The sequence below is a fragment of the Belonocnema kinseyi genome, chromosome 5, assembly GCF_010883055.1.
Source record: "Belonocnema kinseyi isolate 2016_QV_RU_SX_M_011 chromosome 5, B_treatae_v1, whole genome shotgun sequence".
In the NCBI taxonomy this organism is placed as follows: Eukaryota; Metazoa; Arthropoda; class Insecta; order Hymenoptera; family Cynipidae; genus Belonocnema; species Belonocnema kinseyi.
The window spans coordinates 22,227,553-22,243,738 of record NC_046661.1 but is presented as its reverse complement, the minus strand read 5'-3'; the positions used below and the strand labels follow the sequence as shown (position 1 = coordinate 22,243,738).

The following is a 16,186-nucleotide window of genomic DNA, read 5'->3' as shown; positions in this document are numbered from 1 at the left end:
GTACACGAATAAAGTAAGTCTTGTGCAATGAATTGGCGTCAGCCACTTTCAATTAAAACAATAACTTATTCTGCTATAAATAATCATAATCAGTGTCACGTTATCGGCGTGGGTCATTGGCGTAGGCATTACAAATTCTCGGTGGTCCATTTTTAATGCAGTTCTATACTCAGAGACACTATTATGCTATTTTAAAATACAAATTGTTGAGCTTCATAACAATCAGAGCAATATATTACAACAATTAAAGTCAATAATAATAACGGTGGTTTGGAAATAAAAGTTATTGATATGATTTTATTTCGTAGATACTCATCTCCAATCCCTAGAAAGCCTGACACGTTCACATGAAGTCCTGGAACATGAGTTCAATTTTTCGAAAATTCAATATTTCACCATGTTTATTAAATAGGATTTTTAAGTGCCCGGCGGCACGCGTTAATATTTTAATTTCGAAAAAAAGACATTATGGATGTTCTTTCTGCAGAAACAGAAACTGGGGGCTGCTTTATAGCTCGAAAGGCGTTTTTTGGATATATATATATATATATATATATACACGCTTATATTTATTATTGATTTATTAATTATATTATTATTATTGTCTTTAATTGTTGTAATTTATTGCTCTGATTGTTATGAAGCTCAACAATTTGCATTTTAAAATAGCATAATAGTGTCTCCGAGTATAGAACTGGATTAAAAATGCACCACCAAGAATTTGTAATGCCTACGCCAATGGCCCACGCTGGGTCTGGGAAACTTGACATTCGTCACGGTAATAAAGATCGAACGTATCTCGACGACAAAACATAAACTTTAACAATAATAAATAATGGGTATTTTAAAGTAAAGCGATTTTGTTGTTTAATTTTTATAATCATATTCATCTTTATTACAACTTTCTACGATAATCAGAAACTGAGAACGTGACACTGATTATGATTATTTATAGCAAAATAAGTTATTCTTTTAATTGAAAGTGGCTGACGCCAATTCATTGCACAAGACTTACTTTATTCGCGTACTAATTTTGAGCACACCTTCTTCTAAATTGCTAAAGATACAGCAGGTGATTGAAAAAATGGGAAAAAGAAAGAAAAATGCGGATAACTTGGTAAATATTAATATTTTGAACAAATACTTCTTATTCATCTTGGAGTATACCTGCAATAGAGTACCTTTTGTCTCTTAATAATTTTCTAAAAAATCACTTGTTGTCAATAAAAAGGGATTTTTATTGTTATGGTATTTCTTTCATCAATGTTTTCTCCAAATATATCAATTTTATCAAAAAATTATATACTAATGAAAATACGCATCTCCGGGAGTGGACCAACTTTTGTTTCAAACTTTCTCCTGTAAAATCAATTTCAAGAAATCTCACCTGAGTTTCGGGCGACTTCGAAGCCGCCTGGCAACACTTTTGCATCCAGGTAAGTGCCTGGCAATGCGCAGGTGCTATTTCTAATGTCAGCCCCTACATGTTGACCAATTTTCAACCTTATCCGAGTCACGTAAGTTAACTGCCGAAAATTCGCACCTTTGATAGGTCGCCACAGGTGAACGCATCCACTCACACCTGCCAGGCACCCATTTTTACGTTCCTCATCATCAGACGAACATCTCATGTGAAAATTGGCCTTATCCATATCACGCTCCCATTTACGTTGTCAGCCCACGGTATATGAGTTATTGTCAGGATCGGCAGACATCATATTACCACTCTTTTCTCTTAAAAATGTAAAAGTAAACTATAAGGCAACAACACACACGGGCGAAACGGTGGTTCATGGACGTTCCTACGGTACAGAGCAGAGCTGCCAGATCGAGCCTAAAATTTACCTCCACCATACCTACCGTTTGAGAGCTCAAAAACAGAAGGTGTATGATGGCCATTGTAAGTTCATCTGGAACTCGAAAATGCACGATTTGAACTTCGCTTTTCTCAGGTTTTCTGCTGCACGATGATTACCGATCTGAAAGCTTCGGAAAACTTCGGTGGTCTTCTATTTATATCTCGATCCCCATTCGAAACAATTTAAAGAAATTGGTGATTTTTATGTTTTGCGTGATTTTGAATTTAATCTATGAATCGCTTTTGACGTTAAGTTTTTCAGGTGTATGTAGGATATCATTACTATTATATATATATTGTTGATGTTAATATTATAATTATAAAATATTACATTAATATTAATGACTAGTTAACTATCTTTTAATAGAAATAGTTCAAACTCTTACCAAAACAATTAGTTTTCTGCAACAACAAAAATTTTTTAATAAAATACATAAATTCCAAAAAAAATGTTAAAATTGTTTTGCACAAAAACTTAAATTTTTATCCAAAAGGCTGAATTGTATAGTAAAAAAAAAGCATTTTTAATAAAATACATGAACTTTGCACAAAAGAAATTTATTTTCCACAAATTCTAATTTTCTATACAAAAATTAATGTTTAATCATAGTTAAATTTTCGACAAAAAGATTAATTTTCATGCAGTTGAAAGAAATTAATTTTTTTACAAAATCTACAAAATATCTTGAAAATCTTTTGAAATCCCTGGAAAATTCCTTGAAATTTTAAAAATACCCTAAAATATATTAAATCTTTCAAAATCTCATATTAAATTACCGTAATCAATTGAAAATTCCTTGGAACATTTGAAAATACTCTCAAATATTGCAATAACTTCAAAATATTTTGACATACCTTGACCTTTTTTAGAAATTTTTAAAGTACTTCTTTAAAATTCTTTGAAATTGCTTAAAATTATAAAATTAAGATGAAAATTCCTTGTCATTGTCAACTAATTTTATTTAAAAAATAAAAATACAAGTCGAAACGCCATACCTACGGGAGGTACGAGAGAAATTTAAGAACAAGAAGAAGAAACTCCGTTCCTAACGAAAGAAACGAGAGAGAGTGAGTGAGAGGGTTAGCAAAAAACATTAGAAAAGCAGAAACTCCGTTCCTACAAGAGTAACGTGAGAGAGAATAGAGAAAAATAGTAAATATAAGAACTCCATTCCTATTAGAGAAACGAGAGAGTGACGAATGAAAATTAGTAGAGAGAGATAACGAAAACTCCATTCCGACTAGAGGAACGAGAGAAAGAGAGTATAGGAAAAAGAATAGTCTAGAAATAAAACTCCATTCCTGCGTAGAGGAACAAGAGAAATAATGTTCAGGAAAGAGTAAAAATCAAACAAATAAGTTGAATTTGCCAAAAGGAAGAATCCTCGATAACTTACGACTCCAATGAATGAAAAATAAAAGTTTAAATGGTTCAAGATGGGTTTATTTAAAAAAAAAAGATTCTTAACCGAATATGTCACACAGAATGGTTACGATTCTGAAAAAATCCCGTAAAAGAATCGCCGATCCTTGTAGGTTGTCGCGTTGACAATTAATGTCACAAAACTGAACTCTCGTTTGCTTTTACATTCCTTTTATAAGGACTTATGAAAACATTGAACCAACTTCCATTTGTCATAACCAAGATCTTAGTTCACACACCTACAAATTCGAACTTATTTAAATAAAAAAATTTACGTTAATGATATTAGATTGCTAACCTAGAGTATTATATATCTTAAAACTACAAAATAATATAGTACCTTTGTAATGATTAGTAAGATAGCATTTGTTGCTTTTGAAGGAATAACAGAAAATTTAAAGTGAAAACTTCTTGTGTAACAACATCTTTTTAAAAATCCTCAAATATTTAAAATCCTTAAAAATATTTTGAAATCTCTTGACATTTTTTAAAGCTCTTGAACATTCCTTGAAATTTTAGAAATACCCTAGAATATGTCAAATCCCTAAAAATCTCACATTAAATTACTGAAATAAATTGAAAATTCCTTGGAACCTTTTAAAATACTCTCAAGTATTTTGAAACCTTCATAATCTTTGAAAGCACCTTGACACCTTTTAAAAATGTCTAAATTACGTTGGAATTTTTTAAAATAACACGGCTAAAATTGTTGAAATTCATAAAAATTCCTTCAAATTATAAAAATAAAATTGAGAATTCCTTAACATTTTTAAAAACATCCTCAAATATTTAAAATCCTTAAAAATCTTCTGAAATCTCTTGAACTTTTCAAAAGCTTCAGATTGAAATTTAGAAAACAGACAAATTTAAAAACGTTAAATATTGAAATGATTGTAGATTAGCGTTTTGAAAATGGAATCTATAAAAATTCAAACCTTTCAAAATTTTATTTTCAAACATTTTCAACTATGAAATATCAATCATTTTCAAGTCGATGGGATTCAAGTCTTCAAAATTTGAATTGTAAACTCAGAAGTTTATTTACAAAAAATTATTAATCATAAATAAATTGAAGGCGTTTAAAATTTAAAAGTATTTTTATTTTGCATAAAAATAATTGTTTTAGTTAAAAGTTGAAATATTTTTATTAAAAGATTCTCAACTAGTCATTAATATTAACATAATATTTTATAATTATAATATTAACGTCAAGAATATATATATATAATAGTAATAATATCCATATTATATACATCTAAAAAACCTAACCTCAAAATCGACTCATGCATGAAATTAAGAATCACGCGAAACATCAAAATCGCCTATTTCCTCAATTTCTTTCAAATGCGGATCGAGATATAAATAGCACACCACCGAAGCTTTCCGAAGCTTTTAGATCGGCAATCACCGTGCAGCAGAAAACCAGAGAAAACCGAAGTTCGAATCGTGCATGTTCGGCTTACACATGAACTTACAGCAGTAATCATGCACCTTCTGTTTTGCGGCTCCCAAACGGTAGGTATGGTGGGGGTAAATTTTAGGCTCGATCTGGCAGCTCTGGTACAGTGTCACTTGTATGCGCATTGCGCAGTAGGTATGCGCAAGTGCAGTTAGGCGAGCATTGTGAATTTTGAAATGATAAACTTGCCAATATTCCAGAAATTTGAAGAAATTTATATTCATGTTTACTAATTATAAATATTTATTTATTTTGAATAATAAAAATATCACCATTATTCGTGAATAAATTATGAAATGATGTCCCTACTTGGTCCTAAAACTCTGCGGAGAGACGCTATTCACTAAGTGAAAACGAGTTAAAGAATTCCTGATTTGCTTTAAGTACCGATCTTGAGTCTGAGTTAGGATAAATGAAGCGAATCGAGTCAGATTTGGTAAGAATCAGCGAGAATCTGAGAGAATACGAATGATTTGGAAACATCACAGGAAAACTAAGGATAAAAAATGTTGCAGGTAATCATTAATTCGGGGTAAAGTCAGCTAGAGTTAGGGTAATGTTGGTCAGGGTAATTGATAAGTGGGTAAAGTATACCTCACATTACCCTGGAGAATGGTAATGTAGAAGCGAACTGTGACATGCTGACTTTATATTTTGAAAGCGGCTTTAAATATTCAATCATGGCATACTTACGTCTACAAAGTACTTCAGAAAGATGATATCGTATATAAATAATTAAATTGATGACCAAATTGTCGACTCAGAACAATTTATTCGTAAAAATGATTTTGACAGCAGATACAGTATTTAAAAGTTGCCATGGTCTATAATGTTAGTAGGTGCGTTGAGAAATACACAACGTCAAGGTTCGGCTTGGGAATTTCCGAAGATGATCGTCACTGCAGAAACTTCGTTCAACCTCTCAAATATATTATTTTCTATTTATCTACAGGAATTTTTGCATTTCAAAGTTTAGTTAGAAATCTTGGGATAATGACCAGGTAAATATTTGTTGAAAGCGTGGAGTCTGTAATTGCATCATTCACGACGTGCTTGAACAAGATTACTTTACCGACCGAGCGCAGTAGCATAATCGGCACATCGATCAAATCAGCCCTATGCATCGCTTGGGTATGTGTGTAGTGGTTGTTATCTTCCCAGTGAGCACAAAATTGGGCGACGTCTTTACGACATCAGTACGATATATTTAGGACAACTTTACGATATCCTATGTTCATGTCGTTAAAGTGTCTTTACGACATCGTAAACCTTCGTATGATCTGACGATTATTTACGTTATCGTAAAGACACCGTAACGACACGAAAATATTATGTTGTAAAATTCTCGTAAAGATGTAATAATGTCTAAAGACGTCACCAAGTTTTGTGCCCACTAGGGTTGTATCCGGAGGGGTATCACAGTTTAAATAAATCCGATACGAGGCAATCCCATCAGGTAGACCTATTTTTGCAATATTTTGTATGGCAAAAATACTAACAATCATTAAAAATTTGATTATTTTTATGAATACAAAAGGAACAACATAGTTTACAATAACAATAAGAGCAGCTGTAACTAATAATCCAAAAAAGTTCATGAAAACGTGTAATTCATTATTAGGAAAATTGAATATAAAGATGAGTATTTTAAACACAGTTTTAATTGTATTCATATGTTTCTATTGTATATTTGGTTAAGGCAATTAATTAATTTCCAAAACAATTACAATTTTTGCCAATTTCGAACTAAAAAATAGATATTTATATATAATTTATTTATATCAGGGTATTGACTTGAAAGGGAAACCGGGAAAGCCCGGGGGAAAAACTGGGAATTAAATTTACACATCGAGAATTTACCTATGATTGTAGCAAAATTCATGTTTTCCTTAGTTTAGTAATTTTGGTCAATTTACATACGTAAATTTTACTTTATATACAGTTTTCGGGCCTATAAGTGAAAATAATTATAGTTTTTATTCTAGTTTAAACAAAATTCAAACTGGGATTCAGAAGAAATGAGCTTACAAACTACGTGTTCCAAGTCAAAATTAATCACAATGTAAAAGTTCTTTCTTCCGAAGTTTAAAAGAAAAAAGTGCTTTAAGTAGTTTTTGGAGTAGAAATAGTATTGCAAAAAGAAAATATTTCTAATTTATAAATTTTTAAAAACATTTTTCATTAATAATTCACCTTTTTCTTGAAAATTTAACTACTCGCAGTTGAAAGTTGAATTCTTCTGTTAAAAATTAATTTTACTAATGAACATTTATATTCATCATTTTAATTGAAAATTAATTTAATAGGTTGAAAACTAAAGTAGTTTGTTGAAAATTTTTTTTTTTTTTAATTGAATATTTATAATTTTTATTAAACATTCATTTCTTTGGTTGAAAAATGAGCTATTTGCTGTTACAGTCTGACGTGCAGCCCTGATGTACGCATTTTAATTCTATAATTTCGCACTAATAATTTTTAAAAAACTTTTAACACAATAAATCATTTACTCGTCTACAAGTTCTTATAACTTAAATTGTTATTTTCACACATTTTTTTTATAGAAATCACTTTCAATGGGATATTTACCGTTTTTCTCAATGCATAAAAGTAACAAAACAGGCCCGCCTGATCGCAGGGTCATCTACTAGATTTATTTCATCTATTATACCCCTCCGGATACTAAGAGAACGGAAAGAGTGGGAGCAATGCTTTGGGCTAGTCAAAGAAGTGATTGAGGTACAGTAGGACCTCGATTCTATCAACTTTACGGATGGAGTGTTCACGTTTTCGACTTCGCACAGAAAAGTGAATTTGCTCAGTAGACAACATGTACGCAGCAAGAAATATTGGTGGTTGACTTGAATCTCTGCGCAGCATGTGCGCGAACGTCATACAGAATCAGTGCGACTGTATTTTAGGCTTTATGGTGTATTTACACGCCTGTCGACTGGCCGACAGCCAACAGAAAAATAATAAGAGTGAAAGACATAGACGGTACTTTTCTTTTAATTTCCCGCTCTCTGTTTCTTTCACTATTATGACTTTTCGGGTGGCTGGCGACCAGTAAACAGGCGCGTAAATACACTATTAAAGTAATGATGGGAAATATCGGTAAAATCACGTATCGATATATATCGATATCTTCTGAAAAGATATCGATATTATCGATATTTATCGATAACTTCCCCCTCCTTTTACCATCTTAACCTGACCCGAATTCGCGGCTTGACGAATTAATATGATTAATATTCAAAAAATGGGAGAATCTTTCAAACAATTGTCTAAAAATACGAACAATTTAATTGAATTACAAATTTAATAAAAAGACAATTGAAATTATAGTTTTTTATTGTTCTTTAAGGCACTAAAAATATTTCTTAATTTAAAACTTATAGTATGTGTTGCATATTTAGTACAAACGGATTCAAGTTCTTTTTAGGACTACGCAGGAGCCTCAGTAATGACAAGAGTCAAACGACAATATCAAGAATAGTTGAATTCTTTTATTTCTCCTTAAAAATTATATCTATTGATAGTAGTAGCGTTTCGAGATTTAAATAAATCCCCTTCATCAGACTTAAACATTATAGGCATAACAGTAACAAATTCCAAAAATTGTGTGAGCACTCACATTACAATTCGTAACGTCTATTTGACATTTCTGTTATAAAACTGAGACTAATGGTGGTGGAAGTGAAAAATAATCCATTTAAATGAGGTTGTTAAATGTATAAAACTAGTATTTTTGAAATTATTATGTTTTTAATGTTTTAGTCTGATAAAGAAATTTGTTTAAATCATGAAACATTACTACTATCTATGAACAAAATTTTGTAGAAGAAATAAAAAGAACTCAGCTAGTCTGAAAGTTGTCGTTTTACTCTTTTCATTATTAACGCAATTGTTATATGTCCATACGTCGATTTTACGAAGATTTAAAATTGCACACCTCCTTTTTCCTTCAAATTGTAGGAACTTCTTTCGTTTATTTATTGGAAAGTTGCAGAAACTCGTAGTTCTGTCTCAAAAAAACAAGCAGCTCAGTCATACTTGGAGAAAGACGCGATCTTTTATCGGTAATTGTATTGCCGGCTGTCGAATTCACTCGCTCTGAAGGAACAGATGTAGCAGGCACAATCAAGTACTTTTGAGCTATCGCTCGAAGTTCCTCACACCCTTGATAACTTTCCCAGAATGCAAGGATATCCGTATTTTCGGGCATGATCCCATCTGCAAAGAAGTTATTCAGGTGCAGGATGGCTTGAGAGACGCAGGGGATGGAATAATTGGATTTCTGGCTTCTCACCCCTTCCAAAAACTTGAATGTCGCTGGAAAGAGGCACGTCAAGAATTTTGTAATAGGGATAAATAACGAGAAAAGAAATAGATAGAAAGGAGCTTACATATTTTTATCGTATCAGTTGAGGCTGGTGAAGATTCTTGTTGCTCTTTTGAAAGAGTCGTGTGAGAAGAACGTGATTCCCTAATAGCTTGTTTAAGCTCTTCCTGCAGCTTCATTACTCCGTTAGTGTAATTCCTCGCCTTGACGAATTCATGTTCCTTAAATCGAGGGTCCAAAATTGTACTGATACTGTAAACAAAATAAATAAAAATACTGTGTTGGACAGTGTACATGTGAATGCATTCATAAAATGATTTAAACTTACGCTGAAATGGTTCGCTCTTCATATTGCCAAAGTCGCTCTTTGGTTAACCCCATCAATTTTGTATGGAACTTTACTACTTCCGAGCACGTAATTTCTGGTAAACATTCATCAAGTTCCGAAAGAATAAGTTTTGTGCATGGAATCAAGAGAGAAATCGTTGGGTACGAGTCTCCACTGAGCCTTTCAGTGGCGTCTACGAAAGGCTTCAACACCCTCAATATCTTGGGTATTGCCTTTCTCTCAGCACTTGTCAAAATTGGTACCTTCGAGCCAGATTTGATTAAAACAACTGTAGTAGCATCTATAGATTTGTTAATGCTCTCAAGCATCAAATAAGACGAGTTCCAGCGCGTATAACATGACTGAATCAATTTCACTTCTGGCTGATTACGTTGGCGCAGCTCTTCCATCAGATTTTTATTTCGAAGAGGGCTGCGGTGGAAAAAATTCGCGATTTTTTTGCATCTCTTTAAAATAGCATAGACTGATATTTCATTTACCAAGTCCTCAAGGTCATCACTTTCAAAAATCGAGGTTATGTTCGAGGGCTTCACCGTGAGTTTCTCGCTTCGAGTTTCCAAAATCGCATTGTTCACAACCAACTGGATCGAATGAGCACCACATGGCATGTTTTTCATCTGAAAATTTTATAAATTATTACTCCATACTTCTAAAATTCTGTCTTCTGCATTAAAAAATACCAATATAGGATTATCCATTTACTTTTCTATGTAGTTTCTTGCGTTGGATCCTTTGATAGGGTTGAAAACTCGTCTTCTCTTATTTACTTATACTTACTTTACATTCTCTGCATGTGGCAATCATGTTGCTTGCGTTATCCGTCACTGCGCCAACAACAGTTAACCCTGGAAACTTTTGGAAAATACCATCCAACAACTGTTTGAGATTGACTGCTGTTGACTGTGCAGGGACCGGTGTTACAGCTAATGTAGCAGTTTTAAGTTTCCCATAAAGGAGGAAATGCGCTGTAACGACCAAATAGTGTTGGTTTCCACAGCTGGTCCATCCATCAAAAGTGATTGCAATATACCTGTGAACACACATACATTGTTAAATTTATGACGTATTTTTTATATGAAACTGATGGAAACAGATTTGACGTACTTGACAGTTTGCAGAGTTTGTGACAAGTGTTTTACTGTTTTTTCGTATGCTTGCGCTAACAGAACATCACGGAGATGTCGTCGACTGGGCAAAACATATCGTGGATCGAGTTCATGAACTAGTTCCCTAAAACCAACGTCGTCAACGACACACAGTGGTTGCAAATCCTGAATTACAAATTTCGTAAGAGCCCGGTCTAAATTCTGTTTTTTTAGTGATTTGCGACTGTACGCCTGAGAGTTTTGCTTAGCAAATTTCCTCACAGACATTTGACCAGATGGTCGTTTTTTCTTCAGAGTTACTTTTGTCTCGCCTCTGAAAATTAAATTTTCTTCAAATTAATGGAGCAGAATAAGAGGTCAAAAGACTTTTAAAAATACTTACTTTTCACCAGTAGATTTCTCAGATCTAGTTTTAGCACTAGCTTCTTCCGAGCCGGATTCGATGGCACGCAAATATAGTCCATGGTGCCTTTGTAAATGATGCATGCAGTTACTTGTATTTCCGCTACAAGATACTTGCATCCCACACTTATGAATTTGACAAATTGCAATTTTCTCATTGTTTGGTAATTTTTTGAAGTAATTCCATACCATAGAACGCTTAACACGCTTTGGAACACTGTAAAAATTACAAGTTTTTGATAAAAAAAATAACATACTTCTTTAAAATTTTTTCAAATCTACAATATCAGAAATTATAAGAAAATATGAGCAAAACTGTAAAATTTGGGTGTTTCACGAAATGCTCTAATTTTTCTTTTAAATTCTGGAAACGTAAGAACAAGATTTTCCACAAAACCCCATCTATTTTATATTCTTATATATTTTTTCAAGTTTCCGTTTAGATAAGGAAGAATTTCTGTAAATTTTGTAGAACTTTCTTGAATGTGCAAACTTTTTCTCAACACATTTTAGTATGCACATTCCAGTATCTTCAGAGAAAATTACGAAAATTCGATTTGATAAAAAAAATCCGATTGAAAAAATAAATTGTTTAGACCACTTGAAATTCAAATGATATCTTTCTTCTAGGAGGAACAATTGAACGAAAAATTGAACAAAGAATTGCAAAAAAAATGTAAGTGTGGGTGTTATGATAAAATCGAATTTTCATATTTCGACATAAATATTTAATCCTAAAATATTTTTCAGCAGTAATATTTTTAAGCAGTGACCGTAGTATAAATTAGTGTTTGAAACTGAAAAAGGGTGATGTAAAATATTGGTATGACTTTCGTGACTGTAATGTAATTAGTATTTGGAACTTACACGAAGCTGGAGCCCTCAGGATTTGTGGAAGCATCAGTCGTTTCTTCTGTCTGATTTCGTTCATTTGTTGATACAAAGAAATTTTTTATGCTTCCCTGCTCACGGTTTTGTTTCCGTTTCCTAGGTGTCTGACTCTGATGCGGTTTTTCCTGAGAAGTAGAAGGACACCCAGGGTCGTCGAGCGAAATTGTCGATGTTGTGTCGCTAACTAAACATATATTTTAATTTGCGTTACATATATTCATAGTTAATATTTGACTACATTTTTCTCACAAAATGTACCTACTGTCAGTTTTTCCTGCCATTTCTACACTATTTGGATGGCACTGTTTTTCTATTATTTTTTTCTATTATTAATAAAGTCAGAGTAGGCAAGGCATAGGGTATGTTCCGATTTGAGCAGTTGAGAGTTATTTAAAGTTTCAAAGTTGGCAATGCCAATGTATAAGCATAGGCTGCCGGTGCGCAATGATGCCTATGCTTATACATGGCATTGCCAACTTTGAAACTTTAAAAAACTCTCATATACTCAAATCGGAACATACCCATAGCTGTCGCGTGAGTGGCAATGGGGCATTGATAGATAGGGATAGACTGATCGAAGTAACCGAAGTTACTGTTTGATAGAAAGAGACAGAGACACCGGAGTAAATATGGTATATAGCTCTGTGGTGAATATTGAATGGGTGAATAACTGAAATTAGAAAATGAATCAAGTGCGCAATGGTTGCGCATGCCTCAAGTCCTGCTGACTGGCTTTCCAGGCTCTGTCCTTGTCGCTTGCTTGAGTTGCAAGAAAGAGACACAACGGTGATGGCGGCATGGCGCAGCAGAAGATAAAAATATCGATAAATATCGGTAAGAGAAAAATGTATCGATACTTTTCGATACGGCCGCATATCGATATGTATCGATATTTATCGATACTTTTCCCATCACTATATTAAAGTCAGCTAGCAAAATTTTTTCATGCTGAAGGGTAAGGAACAATAATAATTTCACGGGATGGACTTTAATTTATTCTTATAAATTGAAAAAAAAACATTTTTCTGTAAGTGTATTTAAATATCATTTTCCATTTTTAAAAACCAGTTCAATTAAATAATAAAATAGTAACAATTTTCTTATTGCTTAAATTATTTAATTAAACAGTAATATTTTTGGACTTCCCATCCAACTTGAACTATCTAATTTTATAAAATAAAGTCAGCGATAAGTCTTAAATTTAGAAAGGTTACCAGTATGAACAGTTTTAGGTTATGTTTGAGTTTTTCGTCACGAGGAAAGAAATTTTAATTGCTCTTTCAAAATCTGTCTAGCCGACTTGGTCTGGCAACCAGCCAGCCAGTGAGGCTAACGTACCGCGGCTTTTACTACTGCGCATGTACCAAAAAGCGCAGGGCTATTTAAACTACCAAAAATAAAAATAAATTATTCAAGGAAATTAGCTATTTCTTAGATTCAATTTAATTAATTTTTTACAAGTTAAAATTTGTTATTGATTTTAAATAGACCCGCCCTTTTGGGTACATGACCAGTTATATACAATAGGACTTGATAAGTTGACGCATTATCGACACAATGTCAATGCGTCAAAGTGTGGTATGTCTATTTTCAATAACACGTAAACTTCAGCGTAAAAAAATTCTAACAGTTGGGAAGAGATCCTCGCGCATTTCCTCGAAGCTGCGTCGACTTATTCTGTCCTATTGTGGAGAGTCCTTAAAATAACCATCAGGGACAGATCACGCAATGCTCCCAATTGGGCTCCTCAAATGTAAAATTGAAATGATTATTCAATTTTCTTGGTATAACTTTTTAATTGCTATATGTTTATACCAAAATTTCATTTTCATGCCATAGATATCTGCGTCAGCATACCACTGAAGTGCTTCGAGGTCGTTTAATGGCACTTTTACACCTGTCGTCAAGTGTTCATCGAACGACCAACATATCAAAATATCTATTCACAACTTTGAAAAATTCAAACTAATCAAGTAATATTCTAGTAATCTTTCAGTGTGTCTCAGAAGATAACTAAAATATTACTAGATTTACTCGAATTTTCCGAAGGTGTGAATGGATATTCCGATATGTTGGTTGGTCGACGCACGTTTGGCGGAAAGGTTAAAAGAGACTTGAAGCCCACAAACAAAAGTAGTGGCACATGCCCATTGCAATATACTATCACTTTTTCTCTTCTAAAGAAGCAGTCCCATGTGCGTAGAAAACGTCGGCGTCAAGCACAAATTCATGAAAGTAAAAGAAATGGACAGATCTATTTATCTCTTTCACTCCCATGAGTTTTTCCTTCACGCCGACGTTACCCTCGTAAAACTCACGAGGCAGACTCCCCGAAGCGCAGTGAATTGCTGGTAAATCATGACCCTTTGATTCTTATGAGATGCAGACCAGTTAAAAAAATAAAATCAGGAAGTTATCGCTTGATTCAGTTTTAATTATCAGAATTAGTTTATTGGCACGAGCGGTTATTCACTTCGAAGTCCGTTGAAGTCAACGTAACGTTATTTCAGCAATATCGTACGACTTCAACCGCACTTTTGTGACTTCGTTTGATTCTAGTTCTTGAATTCGTTAGTTGTTGACTTTGATGAATTCAAGCGATGACTTTCGACTTCGTGCTAACCTGGTCCTGACTTCATGACTTGGTTTAAATCGGTGCGTACTGTGCACTGCAGCATCGTGACGCCCCTTTCAACTATGTGTATTTGTGTTTTGCTGCTAATTATTTGTGTAAAAAATAAGTTTTTCATTATTTTTTTATTATTAAAGATTAAATTTCTAGATAAATTGAAATCAAATTATAAACGCAACAATGTCAATAGGAACGATATCAAAGAGCTTAATGGCTGAGAATTGGCTGCTTTAAAGCCGACAATTAGTTAAACACAAAATTTGCCACATTTTTTTAATAAAATATTTTTAGGTTTCTTTATATGGATGTGTTATCATTTGATATAAAGTTAGCGAAACATAAAATATAAATTATTTTAAAAAGCGCGAAAATGTTTTTTACGCAATAAAATAAGAGGCAAAAAAATGTCAAATTACTGATAGCATAACTTTGATTTTTTAAATTTTATTTCGCTAAGTTGTGGGTCATTCAATAAAATGTCATTCATTTTTTTTACGCTTTAAAGCCATGATTATGAAATAAAATAGTCGTGTTCAACATGTATTCAGATATGCAGAAAAACGTGTACCTCCTTGAAACTGAACGATCTAAATTTTCATGCCTTTTCGTGTAAGAAATAGAATCTCATGGATTTTTTTATATCTTGTACGAATTAGGTAATTCTTTGACACTTAAGGCCTTTCGATACTTAGAAAATTGTCGATTTTATCAGTTTTAGGTTCCCCTGGCTTTTTTCTAGAATAATAAGTATTTTGTCTTAAAAATTCGGGAAATAATAGCGAACATGCTAACAGACGTCCTCACACACTTTTTTGTAAGTTAATTCAAAAAAGTTTTAATTTAGAAAAATATGATTAATTTGCATAGCGCTTAGGAAATAGTATCGATTTTTTCAGTTTTAGATTGCCCCAGCTTTTTTCCTAGGATAAGAAATATTTTTCCTTCAAGATCTGGAAAATGATAGCGAACATGCTAACGCACGTCCCCACATACTTTTTTTTTGTGTTTTTTATCAAAAAATGTTTGATATTGCTAACAACGTGCGTGTATATTTCGAGGTTATGTGTGTTACAACTCACCTGTGCGTTACTTCCAAACTACACAATATTTTTGGCCGAAAACTTTGGACTTACAAATAAACATATTAACTAATCTCCCGGAATTAACCATGTTTGCAGGCAATCAAAAAAGTTTATTTCATCAATAATTTCCAGATTATCGGACAGGTAGAGATGAAAAACAACGTAACCTCAAAATAACGCATATGTATAACATTTTTATTTAGCACAATAAATTTTTTGTTATTATCCCTGAAAAAAGAGTCCGGGGACGTCCGTTATGATATTTTATAGCATCTCCAAATTCAGTTTTTACAAATTTTTCATTTTTGTGGGGGAAAACCCGGGGAACTGTATCACATGCCCTTAATTAAAGAACTATGACAATATAATCAAATAGTCTTGTTTAATATATATTTCGACATACAAAAAGAAAATTACATCATTGAAACTTATGGTTTGAAATTTTTCGGAATTTTAGTTTAAGAAATAACATTGAATGGATTTTTTACTATTTTGTACTCAATTGGTAATTTTGTTGATAAACTCAACTGAAGAACAATAACAATTTTATATAACGGTCTCGTTTAACACATTTGTTGAAATCCAGTAGAGTGAATGACACCTGGAAAAAAACCTTGGATACTAATGCACCCAAGTGGGGAATTT

The 16,186-nt window shown here is 32.8% G+C and overlaps 1 protein-coding gene across 1 annotated transcript in view; it reads left to right on the top strand.

Moving 5' to 3' along the window:
* The window catches only part of LOC117172585 (protein amnionless-like), a 442,636-nt gene that overhangs the window by 362,481 nt on the left and 63,969 nt on the right, over positions 1-16,186 (top strand). The window lies entirely within an intron of this gene.